Source organism: Mesoplodon mirus (assembly GCF_964341445.2).
Source record: "Mesoplodon mirus genome assembly, chromosome: 9".
In the NCBI taxonomy this organism is placed as follows: domain Eukaryota; kingdom Metazoa; phylum Chordata; class Mammalia; order Artiodactyla; family Ziphiidae; genus Mesoplodon; species Mesoplodon mirus.
In genome coordinates this window covers 14,887,221-14,905,902 of record NC_138985.1, presented here as the reverse complement: position 1 = coordinate 14,905,902, position 18,682 = coordinate 14,887,221, and positions in this window count along the sequence as shown.

Below are 18,682 nucleotides of genomic sequence, written 5' to 3'. Positions count from 1 at the left end.
TGAAAGTTTATTATTACCACTTTGTACTGTTATATACTGGATTTGAAGTTACCCTACTTACAAGCTAATAAGTTAGCCTAAATTGTTCAATGATATTGGCAAAAGACTTTATTACAGTTCAGTAAAAAGCACGCATCAGTTCCCCTGGACCTCAAGTATCACAGGGGAGATGCTACAAGGTCAAAGGGATGCTGTGCACATCATGAGATTGTATTGCAACTCAGGAAGACTGAGTTTCAGGGATCCACCACTTTGAGAGCAAGCAGTAAGCAAGGCCTCTTATGGTTTGGGAGCAGGAGTGAGACATTACATCATTCCTCCAGGTTCACCACTGCAAACATAAGCCCAAGTAAAGGCTCATGTAACAAGCAGTTAGCACCTTTCCTTCTTGGCATACCCAGCAAGACACGTAGGAAAACAAGAAGCCCCATGGCTACTACTTCTTTCAGTTCTACACCAGGCCCAGGAGTGTGTGATAGGTTAATTTTTCTTTACTCTTTTTAGCTCTATGATAAAAAAATTTGGTAAACTTGGGTTTAACAACATTAAACTAACTTCTTCTGGGGAGGATTTTCAGATGATTAATGTGCTGTAAATCTCCAAGAGGAAAAAAAATTTTTTTAAGTTCTTTTTAATTGACTTATGTTTGACTTATAATGTTGTGTTAGTTTCATGTGTATAGCAAAGTGATTCAGTTATACACATATATTAGTTTTCAGATTCCAGGAGGTAAAATTTACTGTACAGTGTTTCCCAAAGTTTTATGACCATGGATTCCTTTTACTTAAGAATAATTACTTATGAATACAAAGTGCATTTTTCAAAAGTACTGTTGGACGTTGCTATGTTGCTTGCTTCACACAATTTATTTCCTGGTCGTTTAAGAAAAATCACTATAATACCCTTAATCTGTGTAGGAATATAAAGCACCTAAGGCAGAAAGAGGTACATGTAAAGTGCTCAGTATTTGAAATAGTTGCCTTCCCTCTTCTGTGGCTTTCACTGACATGCTAACCTTAATCATCTGATCATGGTAGTAACTGCATTGTTTTATTAACTTTTTGTACGATATAACACATTCCTTGACTCCACAGCTACCATTTTTAAGTGAATGCTAAACATTCCTTTAATTCCCTGCTGTAACATTCTGAGATTCTTCTCTTACTCTTACATGTAGGATATCTTACTAATGATTATTCTTCCTTTACATTCAACACATCGTCACTCTGTGGCAAATTCTATTCACCATTGTACAATATTTATATTACTCTATCATGACATTCAGGAGACATCAATCGGTTAACGCCATGGCAATTTTGCTCATAAAAAGAAGTTAAGGAGTGTTATTAGCTGTGGCAGATACAGTGGTAGCTCCAAATATTTTGTCAACTCCCCTGCATCTCTCAGACCCCTACAATTAGGAGCAGTTATGCAGTAAATTCTGGCTGATTGTCCATGGATGGCAGTGCCACGGAATACTTCCTCAGAAGCATTGCAGAGCATTCAGGCTCTTATCAGCTGCTGTTACACCTGACCACGTGCAGATGAGATGGTGGCTTCCATCAGCTTGACTTCCTGGGTGACCGTGTAGAGCACAGCCCCACCAGCTCTCAAGTGTGAGGCATGTGTTATGAGAAAGAAATCAATTGTTGGTGTGTTAAGCCATGGAGATTTTAAGTTATATTATCATGAAAACAAAACCAGTTTTGAATAATAAAAGATCCCCCCAAAGCTGGAAGTTTTTAGGGTTCTCTTCAAAGCCACCAACAGCCTATATACTACCTGTTTGATAATATGGAAACCTTGAAGATCCTTGTAATTGAGAATTACGATATCCTGTACTAATGTTAACTAAATGGTATCCCTTAGAACACTAATTCTGGAATATAGTAATACATACTATATGGGAAATTTTGGTCCTCTGGGGAAATATTTGGGAAATATGGCAAACTAAATAGCCCTCTTGAAGAGTCACTAAACATATAAGCATGATATAAGTTCCAAGACACCAATATTCCTTTAATCCAATTTTCTAAACGTAAGAATGGAACACAGTTTTTTCCATTAAATATTTGAGGTAGTAACTTACAGAATTCCAATGTGGGAAGGCCAACATAAAGAAATGTTTAGTACTTCTTTTCAATAGGGCTGCTAAGTGATGGAGGGAATATGTATATTTTATATAGTTCAAGAGCTCCAGATAAATGGGTACAATATAGGGAAGATAAAGAAGATACATGATAGCTCAAAAAAGAAGCCTCTTTACTCCTAAGTGCTTGGATGGAAATAAATGAGGACAACCCTCCACTTCAGCGTGCAGCAGTCAAGCTCCAAATGCACATAGATTATTTGTGTGGGTCCCTAAATTACCCGAAACTTAACTTCTCAGTCATGACAAAAATTTCCTGTTACATATAAAATTTTGAAACAGATAAACAAAGGGAAGTACAAGAGGCACACATACACACAAACATACATGTGTGTGCACACATGTGCATAGGTGAGTGCGTGTATATATATGTGTGTCTATACACACATATGGTGCATATAGATAAAACATAAAAATGATTTTTCCGCTCTCCTTAGAGAGTTGAGTCAGCTTTGCAAACAAGTCAAGTAAAAATTAGGTCTGCCAAGATTTTTAGGAGGCCTTTGACATTTACATATTGATCTAGCCCTGCTCACATGAGAACTATCCACATATACAGAGGTGCTCTCAATTTAACCTGTCTTTTACACACAGTTCCTACCACGGCTTCTATGAAACATATGTGTAAGTTTATTTTATATCTTTGATGCAGTAGGTTTACTTTCATCCTGTGCTTTCGTTAATTAGACAACATGGCTTAAGTCTAAACTTTAATGACGTTGATATTCTACATTTTATCTTTAATGATGTCCTTGAAATTTTCTTTTAAAAGTGATATAAAAACCTCAGTTTTAATCTCTCAAACTTTCACTGGCATTGCTGTATACTGTTATGTCTTGTGCATTTAATATTCTCTTTTTAAACTATGTATGTATATATTTATTTTTATTCCTGAATGTGAAACCCCTCCTCACTATATAAAGCAGATAGAACCTGCCATCGGTTTACTACTTCTGTAAATGAACAAGGCAGCAATTGAAAAAATAGATGTTTGTTTATGTATATATATACACAAGCACAAGTATGTGTGTTATGCATGTGCACAAATATGTGTGTGTAAATCTCCATGATTAGTTATCCCAAGGATTAAAGTGATAAGGTGAATTTTACCTTATCGTTTTGCAGTGGTAACGAATGTTTTGAGGTACTTTACAGTGTATGTGCTACAGGTCTTTAGAATGAGTTTTGTTTTATTTAATCTCAAAATAATTCTATTATTTGCCACATACAGAATATGTTCATTGTCATTCCTTGTTTGTTGAATTTAGATATAATTTTATAACATAGGCTTATTTAAAATTGTTATTCTGTTTATACAAATGTCTTAAAAAGAATATGTAAAGTTAGGTATTGATCAAGAACTCATTTATGTATAATTTTTTCTTTCGGGAAAGAGTATAGGCTCTTCAGTCAGTCTATCAGGGTTTTAATCCTTGTTTTGGCACATGTTAGCTGTGTGACCTCAACTAGTTGTCTAAAGAACATAGTAAGGTGGTGTGGTGGGTCAACGAGATAATTTATGTGAAACACTTATTTCAACAACTGGCAGACAGTAAGCCCCCAGTACATGTTAACTCTGTTACCTTATCATCCTCATAATTTATAGGTTTTGATTGCTCATACAATCTAGAATTGCAAAGCATATGACACTAAAATTCTTTTCATTTGCTAGACTGCAAAAAAAAAAAAGGAATCAAACATTTTCATCTACTATATATCTGCATACACTTGTACATTTTAAATTTAAATCTACCATATAACTTGATCTTCAGCTTGAGGCTGTAGGTAGGCTCTGTAGTTATTCTCTTTGACAAGAAAGGAAATCAGGAATATGAGGACTGTGTGCTGCCCGGTTCACAAAACCTATTATTATTAAAAGAGCTGTGGTCAGGACTTGGGCTGTGTGATTCCTCTTCTAGAACTTTTATTATGTCTACATTGTCGGCTTCTCAAATATGTTGTAATATTTACAATTACTCAACTTACTTTACTCTTCCTCTTTTACTTCACAAGTGATAAAGTCCATGAATCAGTTTATTTAGAAATAATGTTCTAAAGGATTTTTTGAAACCATACAAATGCTAGAAGAAAGTTTGTCTGTTATTTTTTGTATTCTTGGAGAAAACCTTTCAAAGCATGCCACAATATTTAAAAGTGAAAGTTAATGGCATAAAAATTGAAATTTTCAGTAATTTAAAAATACAACAAATATAAAGTTTAATATAGTCAAAAATTTTTAAGTGTCAAATGTAAGAAGAGAGGCTATTTCATTATTAGTTAATAAGGAAAGGACAAACAAACCCACAAGAAAAAAAAAAAGATGAGCGAGTGTATTCTCAGAAATATTTTAAAATATACATGTCAATATACTTAATAGGTTAAAACTTCACTCAATTAAATATTTACCAAAAAAATAAGCACTTGTTAAAAATTTAAATTTCAGTATAAACCAGTGTGTGTGATGTATGGAAATAGGCATTTTCACACATTGCTGTGTACATGTAGGAAGAGAAATTAGGTAAAACTCTTCCTACCAAAAAAAAAGTACGTATTTTTGACCCAGAAATTTCACTTTTGCTGTTTACTAGTGCCCAAGCACATAAACAAAACTATACAGACATGAATTTTTCGCATCATTTTTGTAAGATCAGAGAACTAGAAACATCAAAAGTTCCATTAAACATGGTCATTTAAAAGAGAATACTACCTTTATTATGGACTATTTTTCAATAACAGAAAAAGAGAGAGTTAGCACTATCCATGACATGAGAATATCTCCAAGGCGCCTGATATTAAAAGAGGCAAGTTGTAGAAAGTATGATTCAGTGTATGTACTAGTCCATATACATATGTATGTAAGTTTAAAATCTTAAAATTAATGGAGGGTATGAGGACACACCTGACATCGGTCACTTCTGAGGAATAGAATTGGTGGTTGAATGAGACTTCTCAGTTTATACCCCTCTATAGTTTTCAATATTTTTTACTTGTCCATATTACTTTAATGAATTTCCTAAAATAAAAATATGCCAATCATCACATAACAATGATTTATTCAACAAATACTATATGTCAGGGTGTGTGCTGAGTCCTTCATATTACCACTCTCGATCTTTACAACAATGCTGAGAGGTAGCTATTTCCACTATGACTAAGAGAGGTAAGGTAGTTAGCAACAAGTCACACACTGTAGGAAGGGAAGAATTCCAAATTCCACTTAGGTCCATTCACTTCCATAGCAGATGCACTTCACCTCAAAACACTGCTTATTTGTGTTACAAACTAGCAATATAATAACCTCTAATTTCTGGTCATTCTCACTCCTTTCAAAATGTTATTGTGGTTTTGATAATCATGTGTGTGTCCATTCATTCAGCTGATTACCAGCTATGAGCCTGCTCTGTGTTCTGGGGATTCATCAGTGCACTAAACAGATAAAACTGTCTCCCCTCCCGTGAAGCCAACATTCTAGTAGATGCAGAGATGGGACAAAAAAATAGGTCAAATGTATGTCTGATGAAGATATGTAATATCCAGGAAACAGCAGAGAAGGGAGAAAAGGGGCAGGGGCCCGATGGGAAAGGAGGCATTTTGTTGCCTCATAATCAGGTACCTGTCAAGTACACACAACTTGCATTAGTTAGTTCTTATTGTGATGCTCTGATTTAGTTTCCTCCATTTTTTGATTAAGAAAATAAGAATAAGTTGTTAGTTAACTCCTAATCCCCGGTCTATATAGCTAGCGCCTGGTAACATCTGATTCCAAACCCTAAGTGGTCTTTCAGAGAAAAAGAGTTCCCAAAGCACTGTGCCTAAGGTGACTTTAGCATGTGGACAATTTTAGCTTTCATTTTGTCTAGAGCTCTAGTGGATTTACATAAGGCAAGGTATACCCTCATAAAAAATATCCCTTCAAAATATTGCACATGCATAATCTTTTTAAAATGGAAACCCCAACATACGTTAGAAATGGGTACAGTATTTTTTTCTGCCTTATTGCTCAAGCAGAATATTTTGCTCGAAATATAAAAATACGGTTGCAGATTTTACATAGCTCTACATTTTCAGAGTCGTGTGTGCTGAGCTACTCAGGAACTGTTGTCTATGGGACTGAACACTTAACAGCTGCCTCTGAGAATGTAAATTTGATTCTCTGGTTTGCTTATGGGAGGGGGTGATATTTTCCCCTCCAGAAACAGAGGATTTGGATGGCATTAAGATACTGATTAAATAGTGATCTAAGTAAGTCCAGTGTCAACTTAGGCATCTATTTTACATGTATTTTTTTCTGAAATATCTTTCTCTAACAGTGTTCATTTTTTCATTATAATTTAGCTATTCTTTCAATATATTTAAGATATGCTGTTTAAAATAGCATCTGAACTCCTGTGTTGGTAGGCTATTTCTGAATTGTCACACAGGAGGGTGTGTGTATGTGTGTGTGTTTCTGAGAATTAAGACTGAGAAGAAAATGTATCAAAGCAGTTTAACTACAAGAAAATACATATTCTTAATTAAAATATTTATTAAATGAGCCTTTATACTATGTTTTTACTAATACAACAAAGAAAAAGGTCACAGGTATAAGGGAACCATCTCCTTAAATTACCTGAAATCCCTGTAAGTTATTATTTTTAAATGAAAAGCATCAATGATAATGAGATTACACAAGCCCATTTCTACTTTATGATAATTAAGTGATCTGACATTTGAAAAAACACCAATATACCTAAAGAATTTTATAACTTATTAATTTTTAAATAAGTGTGTCAGTCAAAAAACCCTGGAGAAAGAAAGCAATGCTTGAGTAAAAAGAGTTCTTTGGATTCCTTTCCAGTTGTATTGCACGGCTAGCAAATGAGAGGATCCAACACAGGCCCAGAGGGGACAGCACAAGCAATCCAGTGAGGACTGGTTTAAACATGATCTAATGAAATAAATGTATTTCTGCCTGTTATTGTTAGGTTGTTGTCTTTCAAGTTTGACTTAGAGGCATTTATTCAGCTAGTCTGTCTGATACATGACAGTTTACCCTTCTGAAGATTTTGACTTTTGCCTGTATGTTTCTGAGAATTTCTTTGTAAAAATGTATTTTTAATATTGAGGGTCTTTTTTATCCTCCCAAAGTGCAAGATTTGGTTAGATTTTAAAATAATGACTTTCTTTTAAACTAACTTATGATTGTGCTTTTTTATATTAAAGGGTCATCATAAATAGTAGAATTATTTAAATGTTATCTAACAGTTGTCTTTTTATCTGAAGAGACCTAAGAGAAATATAATTTTTTTGGTTTTCATAGAAGTATTTTGCTGTGCTCATGAAACTTCTGTACAACTAACAGAAAATGATAGTGAAGAACTCCCAGTTAGAAAAATAGGCTATTTCCTTTTTAAAGTCTATTTGTCACCCTTGTTGACAGACAGTCTCCAGTCACTTTCACAATTATTAGCCTCAACGCCCTTTAGATTCATGCTGTATAGACAAGTACGTTTTATTTAAATGTCATGAAATGAGTTTTTCAAACTAAATCATGCAGGAAATTGAGACTGATAATTCTCTTTAATTATTCACTTTAATTCCCCAGACCCAGTTTATCATCTGGAATAATGACTGTGTAGTAAACCAGAGTATATTAGAGGCTACTCAGCAAGTTAGTTCCTTTTGTCTCTGACATCTGATGTACTTGGATAGAATATGGCCAATAAACAACAACAACAACAAAAATGCTGCAGAGGACCTCAGATATAGGTAATGGGTCCTTACCAGGACATAAAAATAGACCCATAGTCATATCAATGATGGGGTGTGTGTGGGTTTTGTTTTGTTTTTAATTCCTCTTGTACCAAACCACTCACTGGGATCTGATGTCATCATTTTTTTTTCTGAAAGCATATTTAAACTCTCACATTTTATGTAATGAGGATTTCAGTGTAGGGCTTTTCTGTAGAATACCATTTGGTCCTACTAAGAATTGACTGTTCAGAGGTTGGAGCATTTGACTGAAAAGTCCTTCTTAGCCTTTTTAAAGGTGAATCATAATGATTTTTTTTAAATAAAAAGATTTCTATTTCCCAAATTAATAGGAGATGACACTACTATATAAACACTCTTAAGAAGTTATAGAACAGCAACAGCAAGCAGGAATTGTTTTCTTGAAGTTATTAGGCTTTTTTTTTAAAATTAGGTTTGTGTTGTTTTCCAAGTTAGTAATCTTCTTACCTTTTATGTTTAAAAAAATATTAAAACCTTGCCCACTAGTCTATAGCATTTTGCTTCTTGATGTTTAAAATCTTATGTTTATCTGTACATATTTATCAATATTTAAAACAAGGTACTATCCAATTTGATTACTGCAGAACCTTCATTGACTACTTAGGCTATTTATACATAATTTCTAATTTAAATTATAAATAAAAGTCAACATTAATAAAAATTAGTATAGTGGAATTAGTTCTTATAAATGATTTGACACTCTTATACCAACATGCTTCCTAATATGCAATTAATAACTAATTATTCTAGAGAGTTATTAGTTTAACTTTCTATCTGAATTTCACAAATTTGGTGAAACTTTGTCTACATGGCTAAATGCAATGTGTTCTTTGGATATGTTCTTTTTAAGTGAACAAAGATACTGTAGTTGCTACTGGGAATGGTAAATTATATTAATTCCAAATAAGGATTCTAGATTTAATAATTTTGTATAAAATATATAAAATTTGGTAGCAGAATAAAAACAACTCAGAATTAATGATTTTGGCTATTTAGGAAGCTTATTACAAATATCAGTGAATTATTTTCCTGAATGATGATACCAAGTTTAGATAACAAAAATAATTCTGAAGAAATTTAAAGTTTTAATTTAATTAGTAAGTGAATTCATACATAAATGTAAATGGCATAAATTCTCTATATCTCAGTTTCTGGAGTTATCAAGTTACATATTGAAAGATGTTTTCTAAAATCTTTTGCATGCACTTTTCAGTCCTTTCTTTACTATGTAGTTTTAAATTAGTAAAAGAAATATTGTTTTTAATATTGGTTCAAAAAATAATCCAAAAAATTTACAAAAATTGTTATGTAGATAGTCCAGTGGTCGACTGGATTTTATGAGAGAAAAAGTATATCGATTTTTTTTTTCACTTATCAGAATCATTAAGAGACTGGAAAAATAAAACCAATACATAATCATCAGATAGCAGGTTAACCTAGGAAGAATCTCAAAATTACAATTGGAGAGGTACTTGGACAGAGTGTACTGAAAATTTTGGAACTTACATTGAAAGTTATAGTTGCTACCCATATTTTTTATGAAAATATTTGGCGAAATTTACTCAAACATATTTGAATCTTGTGGATTTTTTGCTCCTGAAGGAACTGATTCTGTAACTATTATCTGATTTAATCACAAGGTGTTTTAGTTCAAGTTGGTGTTTTAGGCCCAAGTCATAGCTGAAAATTTCAAGGAGCATTGTTCTAAGCCAGAAGCTGCCTTTTTATTTGCATGATAGTCTTAGTTCCTGTATACATAAAGAACAAATCACCTCATCAGATTTTATGGTAATCTAAGTGTTTTGCAAATAATCATTCCTACTTGTGTAAACTATATATATTTATTAGATTTTTAAAAAATAATACTTGACCAATATGCGATAATATTTTACTGTTATGATTGTTCAAAATAATACATCATAATAACATTTGAAATAAAAAAAAACATGTGGTATGATAGGAATCTTTATTCATTATCTCATTTAATTTGATCTGACATTTGCAATCTTATATGATGTATCCTATCTCCAGTTAGAGAAAATTGAGCCACAGAGAAATTATAATATTAAGACCCAGAATTGACCTAAATTTCTTAACTTCAAAGCCCAGAATCACAACTCTTGAAAATTGTATAGTATCTTATTATTTACAGTAAAAGTTGAGATAGAAAAAAAACAGAGAATAGCATTTCTGTCTTGGATTCATCAAGAATGGCTCTAGATAATCCTATTTGAACCAACATGACTCTAAGAGAATCATTTCAAACTTATAGTAATCCCTGTAAAATAAGTACTGCAAAAAGAACTCTAAAAGATAGGCTTATTTCTAGAAGAATCCTTAGTATAATATAACAATATAACAATAAATATAGTATTTATTGTTTTAATTTTTTAAGACTGTGACCAAAACAAGTTGTAAGTTGTAATATTTGAGAGGCATAATTTAGTGAAGTGTATTATTTTATATTATAGATGTCTATAAATGTTTTTCTATTATGTATTTTTAGCTCCACATATTCTGATAGGATGGAAATGCAGAAGCAAATTAGAAGGATTATGGTAACTTCAATAAGAAAATATGTTGGGGATCTCCTAATCTAATTATTTAAATATTTTCTACAGAGCCCTTGGGTTCTGTGGGGATGACTCAGAGCCCAAATGAGATGTGACTGGAAAGGGCAAGGGCCACAGTTCTTGCTAACTTTGACCAGAATAGCTGTTCTTTTAACTACCTTTATGTTTTGGGATTGCACGTAAAATAAGTACTAGTCTAATGCCCTTCTGTTTCCACATGATGAAACAACCAGATTTAAATGATTGATTTAACTAGCTTGAATGTGAATCTGCATATTACTCATGTCTGGGGAATCATGGCTTTGTAAACACACCTAGATATCGTGTAAAGTAAGAGTGTGAAAAGGAGCTTAATTTTAAAAGTTAACTTTCATCATTCATATTGTACCTGTTGTTGCATTAATCATAATCAAAACTCTAAAACTGGGTTTTGTGGGTAGATACTGTATTTATTACGTGAGGAAGACTGTGTATCAAAAGAATCACAGCATGTGTCTAGTGGAAAACAGAGGTGTGTGATCTGGCTTCCTATTCCAAGGAAAAGTGCAAGGAAGATTTATGGATAGAATAGGAAATTTGATATACTCACTCATGAGTACAAAAATGTCATACAGATCCTGGCATTCATTTGTGGTACAAGTATGTACTCTTGTAATCTGAAACTGTTTTAAAGTTTTGTAGTTCACATGCCAGGAAATTTTACCTCTGGCCAAGCCTTTCCTTGGGGGGGTTTCCCAGGGAACACAGCTCTATCCACACATCTGAATAATTACAGATTATCTGGGAACGTTCTCTGATTTTCTGACCTATTTACTGGACATGCATCTTATAGCTCAGTCTCAGTTCCTACCACCAGGTTTCCAACATAATGGAAAGGCATAACGCTCATAAGTTCATCCTAGAAACACTCCGTATATATGACAGCAAAAAAAGAAACAGAAAAATTCTATTTCCTCTTTCAAAGATAGCCCACATATAGATATACTCATGAGTTCTACAAATGAGAATTATCTATGAGCTGACACAGCTAATCTCCCTATAGACTCAAGAAAGGTATGCAATTAGTGGTATCTTAAAACATGCTTTCTTATTTTCTCTTCTTGACCTAAGTCCCAATAATTAGTTTTCTTTCCTGTACCTGTGATTATTCTTTGTTTTCTAAATTTAAGTACTTTAAGCAACCAGTAAATTACTACAGATATCAATGTCTTATCTATTTCTTATGATGAAGAAATAACAATAAAGAATAACATTTAATCTAATTAGTAGGTAAAATAGATTTTAATATGTAAGAAGCTACACTTTTAAGAAAACCAAGCATGCAAGGCAAAAATTTTATATGCTCTAAATAGCTGCATTTGAGAGAAGAGTGGCGACAAACAATACTGGTTTCCAAAGATAAACATAAGTGGAAAAGCTGTTAAGTAAAACATGCTGAGTAACCTGAACTTTTCTCTTATGTACTCAGTGCATGTCTTACATAATGTGTTTGTCCCTCTTTTGCTTCAGGTGAATAAAACTATAGTTGACCCTTGAACAAAACAGGTTTGAACTTTGTGAGCCCACTTTTTTTTTTTTTTTTTTTTTTGCGGTACGTGGGCCTCTCACTGTTGTGGCCTCTCCAGCCGCAGAGAACAGGCTCCAGACGCACAGGCTCTGTGGCCACGGCTCACAGGCCCAGCCACTCTGCGGCATGTGGGACCGTCCCGAACTGGGGCACAAACCCATGTCCCCTGCATCAGCAGGTGGACCCTCAACCACCGCTCCACCAGGGAATCCCATGAGTCCACTTTTACACAGAATTTTTTCAATAAGTACTACAGTACTACCCGACCACAATGTGTAGTTGGTTGGATCCATGGATGCAGAATCACAGATAAGGAGGGCTTACTGTATAGTTAGTTATATATGGTTCTTCCACTGTGCACAGTGTCCATGCCTGTTACCCCTCTGTGTTGTTCAAGGGTCAAATGTATTTGGAATTTTGTAGTATGAAGCATAAGGTTAAAGCACGATTATAACAGCAATACTTAATCGTGCTGACAAGACACTGAAGCATAATTAATGGACTCACGGTCCCCCCTTATCCACAAGTGTGGGGAGATACCTTATAAGACCCTCAGCATGTGCCTGAAACCATGGAAAGCAGGATAGCACCAAACCCTAAGTAGTCCCCCCTTATACATGATTTTGCTTTCTACATGTTCAGTTACCCTCAGTTGGCCTTGTTTGACCATGGGTAAGTAAAACTATAGAAAGCAAAGCTGCTGATAAAGCAAGACTACATTCATGTGAAATATCTTGCCTGTTCTTACAGGAAAACGTGGAAATTTACATCAAGGTAACGAAAGTGAGTCAGGCAGCTCAAAATTTGAAAAAGTAGGTAAAATCAATCTTTTTCTGTTGAAAGTATCAGTACACATATGCAGGAATGTTAGAGTAACTCTTGTATCTTTGCTTATGCATCATCCAGACAATGTTAGACTAAGAACTGTCTAACCATTCAATTCAACACAATAAATTATTGACACTTCTGTTTTCTGATGAGCTTAACTCAACAGCAGTGGGCTGTGTACACTATCTCACTTCAGTTTTAAGTTCAAAGCAGACAGAGCCTAGGCAGTACCCAGGTCTGCCCATAACTTGACACCTTTGGACTCAGGGTCCTTGCAAGTCATAATAATGAGTTTTAAGGTTTAGAGAGTGAAGCACTGAAGAATATGTTGCCCCCTGGGTTCTCTAATGTACTTTCTTGGGACTCTTTGCCCTTTGGGACCCTTCCCTGTAGTCCATGGGCTGCTTGAATAAAGGAGAATGATTCTGGGAAAGGCCAGGTAAATTCTCAACTTAGTGATGGCACAGAATCTGAAAAGTGGCAGATATACACACATATATCCATTTTAGAAACAGTAGTTCTGTAAATTTTAGAACAATTTGGTACAGTCTCCCAAGACTGAACTAGGAAAAAATAGAAAATATGAACAGACCAAACATTGAAATTGAAACTGTAATTTAAAAACTTCCAACAAACAAAACTCCAGGACCTGATGGCTACACGGGCAAATTCTATCAAACATTTAGAGAAGAGCTAACATCTATCCTTCTGAAACTATTGCAAAAAATTGCAGAGTAAGGAAAACTCCCAAATGCATTCTATGAGGCCACCATCACCCTGATACCAAAACCAGACAAAGATACCACAAAAAAAGAAAATTACAGGCCAATATCACTGATGAACATAGACTCAAAAATCCTCAACAAAATATTAGCAATATGAATCCAACAATACATTAAATGAATTACACACCATGATCAAGTGGGATTTACCCCAGGGATGCAAGGGTTTTTCAATATCCACAAATCAATCGGTGTGATACACCACATCAACAAATTTAAGAATAAAAACCATATGATCATCTCAATAGATGCAGAAAAAGCTTTTGAAAAAATTCAGCATGCATTTATGATAAAAACTCTCCAGAAAGGGGGCATAGAGGGAACCTACCTCAACATAATAAAGGCCATATACAATAAACCCACAGCAAACATCATTCTCAATGGGGAAAAACTGAAAGCATTTCCTCTAAGATCAGGAACAAGACAAGGATGTCCACTCTTGCCACTTTTATTCAACATAGTTTTGGAAGTCCTAGCTACGGCAATCAGAAAAGAAAAAGAAATAAAAGGAATCCAAATTGGAAAAGAAGTTAAACTGTTACTGTTTGCAAGTGACATGGTACTATACATAGAAAATCCTAAAGATACTACCAGAAAACTACTAAGCTTATCAATGAATTTGGTAAAGTTGCAGATTACAAAATTAATACACAGAAATCTGTTTCATTTCTATACATTAACAATGAAAGATCAGAAAGAGAAATTCAAGAAATAATCACACCTACCATTGCATCAAAAAGGATAAAATAGCTATGAATAAACCTACCTAAGGAGACAAAAGACCTGTACTCAGAAAACTATAAGGTGCTGATGAAAGAAATCAAAGATGACACAAACAGATGGAAAGATATACCATGTTCCTGGATTGGATGAATCAATATTGTCAAAATGACTATACTACCCATGGCAATCTACAGATTCAGTGCAATCTCTATCAAATATCAATGCCATTTTTCACAGAACCAGCACAAAAAAAAATCTTAAAATTTGTATGGAGAAACAAAAGATAGCCATGGCAATCTTGAGAAAAAAAAAAGGAGCTGGAGAAATCAGGAACCCTGATTTCAGACTATACTACAAAGGTATAGTTATCAAAACAGTATGGTACAGGCACAAAAATAGAAATTTAGATCAATGGAACAGGATTGAAAGTCCAGAGATAAACCCACACACCTATGGTCAATTAACCTATGACAAAGGAGGCAAGACTGTACAATGGAGAAAAGACAGTCTCTTCAATAAATGGTGCTGGAAAACTGGACAGCTACATGTAAAAAAAACAAAATTAGATCATTCTTTAACACCATATTAAAAAAATAAGTTCAAAATGGATTAAAGACCTAAATGTGAGACTGAACACTATACAACTCCTAGAGGAAAACACAGGCACAACACTCTCTGACATAAATTGCAGCAATATCTTTTTCAATCTATCTCCCACAGTAATGGAAATAAGAAAATAAAATAAACAAATGGTACCTAGTTAAACTCAAAAGCTTTTGCACAGCAAGGGAAACCATAAACAAAATGAATAGAACAATTTTTATTCCACCTGTCAGAATTGCAAAGGACATTGATATTGAATAATTATTAGTGGTACTTATACAGAAAATAAAATATCTTTCTGAAAGAGATGACTTATCTTTGAGTTATATTTTTTTGTTATGTAAACAAAACTGGAATTTGACTCTGGGGATTTTCTGTCCCAACTTTTTAATGAGTTGGAACCATAGGTTTCTACAGAGATTTTCCTTCAGCTTCCTAAAGATGGGACAGGATACTGTTAGCTGGGAGGTGGGAGATCAAGTTAGGAATTGGGGTCAGGGTTCCCACCACTGCTGTAATCATAGTCACTCTGCCTGGTCTTCCATGTAAGAAACTGAGTGAAAAACTGGTTCAGCTGCTTAAAATAAAAACGGCTTAAATTAAAAAATGCAGACCTCATCTTAGCATCTTATTTTACACATGAGGAAATTGAGGAAGAGCGTGCTCATGGTCACCTGGCAAGAGAGTGGCAAGACATTTGTTTAATCTCCAGTCTGCCAGACTCAGTTACACCAGGTTGGATCCCTGTATTCTGATAACCTGCAGGTGAGAACTGGGTAATGGTCTATGACAGCGGTCCCCAACCTTTTGGCACCAGGGACCAGTTTCGTGGAAGACAATTTTTCCATGGGTCAGGGAGGGGGGATGGTTTCGGGATGATTCAAAGACATTACATTTATTGTGCACTTTATTTCTATTATTATTACATTGTAATATATAATGAAATAATTATACAAATAACCATAATGCAGAATCAGTGGGAGCCCTGAGCTTGTTTTCACTTGTTACTCACTGATAGGGTTTTGATATGAGTCTGCAAGCAATTGATTTATTATGGTCTCTCTGCAGTCAAACCTCTCTGTCAATGATAATCTGTATTTGCAGCCACTCCCCAGCACTAGCATCAACACCTTAGCTACATCTCAGATCATCAGGCATTAGATTCTCATAAGGAGCACACAATCTAGATCTCTTGCATGTGCAGTTCATGAACAGTAGGGTTTGAGCCCCTATGAGAATCTAATGCTGCCACTGATCTGACAGGAGGTGGAGCTCAGGCAGTAATGCAAGTGATAGGGAGCGGCTGTAAATACAGATGAAGCTTTGCTTGCTTACCTGCGGCTCACCTCCTGCTGTGAAGCCCAGTTCCTAACAGGCCATGGACCAGTACTGGTCCATGGTCTGGCGGTTGGGGACCCCTGGTCTATGAAATGGGCAGTCAGTAAAATATTACTTAATCAGCTCGCCTGAATAAGATCACTTGTATATACTACAGAACACCTGGATGATAGTCTCTACTTAGCAATTACAATGAACGTTTAAAAGATGATGTTTCACAAAATTTTTAAGAGGCTGTGCAATTATCCTTTGCAAAGGAGATCCTACTTGAGACAATCTAGTCATTACTATCAGGTTTAAATAACTTGTTCCATCGCATTATGACAACCCTGGTCAAAGCCATAGGAGGTAGTGTGTTATTTTTCACCTTTCATTCCCAAGCAATTAATAAAAATCCTACCCTACTTGCTCAGGGACATATAAAATTCCATAGGAAAAGTAAATCACTTGTTTAGCCTTCTGATTTCTCCAATATAAACATTTTGTTTACATTGGAAAAATCATGTGACACTAATGACTATACAAAAGTTACTTAGCTACCAAGACCTCAGTGTGAATCACTTTGTTCACCCTGATTTACAGTGGAAGTATCCTAGGTATTAGGCATAGGTAAAGGGAAATCCTAAAGAAAAAAAAAAAATAAACTGCCATGAAAGGAGGAACCAAGATGGCAGAGTAGAAGGACGGGCTCTCACTCCCTCTTGTGAGAACACCGGAATCACGACGAGCTGCTGACAATCATCAACAGGAAGACATTGGAACTCACCAAAAAAGATACCCCACATCCAGAGAAAAAGGAGAAGACACAATGAGACGGTAGGAGGGGTACAATCACAGTAAAATCAAAACCCTCAACTGCTAGGTGGGTGACTCACAGACTGGAGAACACTTATACCACAGAAGACCACCCACTGAAGTGAAAGATCTGAGCCCCACGTCAGGCTTCCCAACCTGGGGGTCCAGCAACGGGAGGAGGAATTCCTAGCTAAAAAGACTTGGAAGTGTAGTGGGAATTGATCACAGGACTGTGACAGGACTGGGGGAAACACAGACTCCACTGTTGGAGGGCACACACAAAGTAGTGTGCACATCGGGACCCAGGGGAAGGAGCAGTGGCCCCAGGGGAGACTGTATCAGACCTACCTGTTAGTGTTGTAGGGTCTCCTGCAGAGGCGGGGGGTGGCTGAGGCTCACCATGGGGACAAGGACACTGGCAGCAGAAGTTCTAGGAAATACTCCTTGGCGTGAGCCTTCCCAGAGTCTGTTATTAGACCCAACAAAGAGCTCAGGTAGGCTACAGTGTTGGGTTCCCTCAGGCCAAACAACCAACAGGGAGGGAACTCAGCCCCACCCATCAACAGTCAAGTGGATTAAAGTTTAACTGAGCTCTGCCCACCAGAGCAACAGTCAGATCTACTCACCACCAGTCCCTCCCATAAGAAAACTTACACAAGCCTCTTAGATAGCCTCATCCACCAGAGAGCAGAAGGCAGAAGCAAGAAGAACTATAATTCTGCAGCTGGAACAAAAACCACATTCACAGAGGGATAGACAAGATGAAAAGGCAGAGGGCTATGTACCAGATGAAGGAACAAGATAAAACACCAGAAAAATAACGAAATGAAGTGCAGGTAGGCAACCTTCAAGAAAAAGAATTCAGAATAATGATAGTGAAGATGATCCAGGACCTCGGAAAAAGAATGGAGGCAAAGGTTGAGAAGATGCAAAAAATGTTTAACAAAGACCTAGAAGAATTAAAGAACAAACAAACAGAGATGTACAATACAATAACTGAAATGAAAATTATACTAGAAGAAATCAATAGCAGAATACCTGAGGCAGAAGAAAGGATAAGTGACCTGGAAGACAGAATGGTGGAATTCACTGCTTCAAAACAGAAAAAAAGAATAAAGAATGAAAAGAAATGAAGACAGCCTAAAAAGTCTCTGGGACAATATTAAATGTAACAACATTCACATTATAGGGGTCCCAGAAGGAGAAGAGACAGAGAAAGGACCAGAGAAAATATTTGAATAGATTATAGTAAAAAACTTCCCTAACATGGGAAAGGAAATAGCCACCCAAGTCCAGGAAGTGCAGCAAATGCCATACAGGATAAATCCAAGTAGAAACATGCCAAGACACATAGTAATCAAATTGGCAAAAGTTAAAGACAAAGAAAAATTATTGAAAGCAGCAAGGGGAAAATGACAACATACAAGGGAACTCCCATAAGATTAACAGCTGATTTGTTAGCAGAAACACTACACAGCAGAAGGGAGTGGCATGATAATACATAAAGTGATGAAAGGGAAGAACCTACAACCAAGAGTACTCTACCCAGCAA